Below are 3,053 nucleotides of genomic sequence, written 5' to 3'. Positions count from 1 at the left end.
TGGGATTTGAACCAGTAACCTGCTGTTACATTCACATAACCATGAATCACCGGACATGTTTTCACCTTATGTTTACGTTGTACCAGTACTTCATTAGTTGTACCAGTACTAGATTAGTCGTACCAGTACTACACTAGTTGTCCCAGTACTTCATTAGTCGTACCAGTACTTCATTAGTTGTACTAGTGCTACATTAGTCGTACCAGTACTTCATTAATCGTACCAGTACTGCATTAGTCGTACCAGTACTACATTAGTCGTACTAGTACTACATTAGTCATACCAGTACTACAGTAGTCATACCAGTACTAGATTAGTCGTACCAGTACTACACTAGTTGTACCAGTACTTCATTAGTCGTACCAGTACTAGATTAGTCGTACCAGTACTACACTAGTTGTACCAGTACTTCATTAGCTGTACCAGTACTACATTAGTCGTACCAGTACTTCATTAATCGTACCAGTACTGCATTAGTCGTACCAGTACTATATTAGTCGTACTAGTACTACATTAGTCATACCAGTACTACACTAGTTGTACCAGTACTTCATTAGTTGTACCAGTACTATATTAGTCGTACTAGTATTTCATGAGTCATACCAGTACTGTCTAGTCCAGTCCTCTCTGTTGACCTTTTGACCTTTTCTCCTCCGTCAAGTCCATCCATGGACAGGGCATAGATCGCCACCTGCTGGGCCTGAAAATACAGGGAATCGAAGACTTGACGTCTTTACCTGAGATATTCATGGACACTTCCTTCGCTGTGGCCAATCACTTCCACCTCTGCACCAACCAGGTGATTGAGAACCGACGCAGTACTGACGCAGCACTGACGCAGTACTGACATGCTGTGTTCTCCCCTGGTCCTCCTCCTCTCTGGGACCAGGTGGGTTCCAAGACCGACTGTGTGATGTGTTTTGGTCCGATGGTCCCGGAAGGTTACGGCGTGTGTTACAACCCCATGGAGGAGCACATCAACATCGCCGTCACCGCCTTCAACAAGGACGTTGGTGTCCTCCTGCGAGGACACCAACGCCGCCAGGTTCGCCTAGACTCTAGAGGGCGCTCTGTTGGACATGAGGGCCCTGCTGGAAGACACGTCCAGGCAGTGACCCCCCCTCTGCCCCCCCACAGGAGTCTCTGTCCCACTGGGCTGGAACTGAGTCTCACTGACATCAGCAGTTGTTGACGAGGAGCAAGGGATTGTGGGAAATTCTCCAAACTTTCTTATAAAGTGCGTTTCAAATAAAGTTAATTTATTTGAATAAATTCTACAGCTAAAATTTGATAAAAGTTAGTGAGAATAATCGCTGTTGTTGTTGTTGTTGTTGTTGTTGTCGTCGTTGTTGTTGTTTATACCAGACTAGCACCGTTTGCTGGTGTTTAATGGTTGTTTGGGGTCCAAGCGTTGGCTCACGGTCGGAAAAATGAACGTTTAAATAAACAAAAACTAAAGAAATGTTCAAGCTGGATTTGTTATCGTGGACTACCAGGGACTACCAGGGACTGTCGGGGTTTTGTGATGTTTGTGTGTCAGGGGTTCGATGTCTCTGAGAAAGTGGGCGGAGCCACCGTGTCTCATTTAAAGGTACAGACACGGAAACCGGAGGTTCAGATCAGAACTGTTCACACTGAAACATGTTGTCAAAGAAGCAATATTAAATCTGGGCCACACACCGGAACAGGTGGTTTACTCTCTCGCCTTACAGCAAGAACATCAGCAGTTCGAGTCCCGGTTCTGGTGCTGCTGACATCCTGGACTTTGGAGCGTTCTAGAAACAAGGTGACATGGTTTCAGTCTTCGACCAGAAAAGGTTTATATCTGTGTGAGGTCCAGACGTCCAGGTGAATAAATGAACAGCAGGGGGCGATCACACCATTTATTTACTTGTTGTCATTCTTGAGCTAGCTAAGATATAATTGCTAATCTAACGCATCACCGTTTGGAAGAATAAACAAAATACACTAGGAATGTCAGTGTAAATGGGTTTACGTCATGGACTAGAACCCCCCCACTTTCCCCCACTCTCCCCTGCTCTCCCCCCTCTGCCTCGCCCTCTTGTGTTACATCTCCTTTTTACTGAGTGAATTTAACGTTAAAGATTTATGAAGGAATATTCGGCCCGGAAGCTTCCTTTGGAACGCAGTTATTCTCCGTGGAACTCCACCTCAGCCATGTTTCCAGACGACTGCCACACGAAGAGCCGCGGTCCTCGGAAGACGTTTGTCCTCAGGACGTCCGTGTCCCGGAGCTGCGCAAATGAAACGAGGATTATAACGTTTGAAAGACGAGAGCGTCGATCCACGTCAGAATGCGTGATCGAACTCCCACCGAGATGAAGGTGGACGGGGGGGTGGTGGCGTTGGAGGGCAGTCCCATGTGCAGCGCCTGGATCCTGGTCTTCACCAAGGGGGGGCGTTGACGAGCACTCGACAGGTGTGATTGGTGTTGGACGTCGTTGGGTTTTCAAAGTCACCACTAGGGGCAAACAGCTGAACGTCACAGTCTGTGGAGGTCAGAGAGGAGACGAGTGTTTATCATTTGTTAAGATCCATAAAGCCGGCTGATTGGTCGATGTTAGCGAAGAAGGAAAAAAACAACAACAAAGAGGTAAATGTTGGGTCGGAGCTAGCGGCGAGGTGGGAGAAAATAGCAAAAAAGGTAATAGGCTAATGTTTGGCTGAGACTAAAGTTCAACTTCTACGCTGATGATGAACCACGTGAAAATCTCTCCCACCGTTGATTCTACGACACGTTGGAGGTAAAGTTAAAGGGAGCCCACGTCACCGTCTCACCCCGGTGGTGGCTCCTCTTTGTGTTTTTCTCCGACTTGTAGGTGAACACAATCCCGTTCCCAGGAACCCGCAGGTCCAGTCGGACCAGCAGGATGTTGGTCCTAGTGGTCAGCTCGGTACCTGCGACCTGCACGCACTTCCTGATGAACGTCAGGCGGTCAAAAAATACCACGTAATCCTCTGTGGAGACAATCGCACCGAGGTCACAAGGTCATGGGTTCATGTCCACATAGTAGTAACTGTGTAGTAACTGT

At 47.4% G+C, this 3,053-nt stretch overlaps 1 long non-coding RNA gene across 1 annotated transcript; it reads right to left on the bottom strand.

The window, feature by feature from the left end:
* Positions 1-1,870: 1,870 nt before the first annotated feature.
* Positions 1,871-2,991, bottom strand: LOC112486268 (uncharacterized). Its single transcript, XR_003049103.1, has 3 exons — positions 2,800-2,991; positions 2,336-2,510; positions 1,871-2,255 (listed from the first exon to the last, which is right to left on the bottom strand). It is a non-coding gene; the product is annotated as an uncharacterized LOC112486268 (long non-coding RNA).
* Between the last annotated feature and the right edge of the window lie 62 nt (positions 2,992-3,053).

The sequence above is a fragment of the Cynoglossus semilaevis genome, unplaced genomic scaffold (genome assembly GCF_000523025.1).
Source record: "Cynoglossus semilaevis isolate Cse_v1.0 unplaced genomic scaffold, Cse_v1.0 scaffold2716, whole genome shotgun sequence".
NCBI classification, from domain to species: Eukaryota; Metazoa; Chordata; class Actinopteri; order Pleuronectiformes; family Cynoglossidae; genus Cynoglossus; species Cynoglossus semilaevis.
Note: the sequence above shows the minus strand (reverse complement) of the source record. Positions and strands in the feature narration are given on the sequence as shown.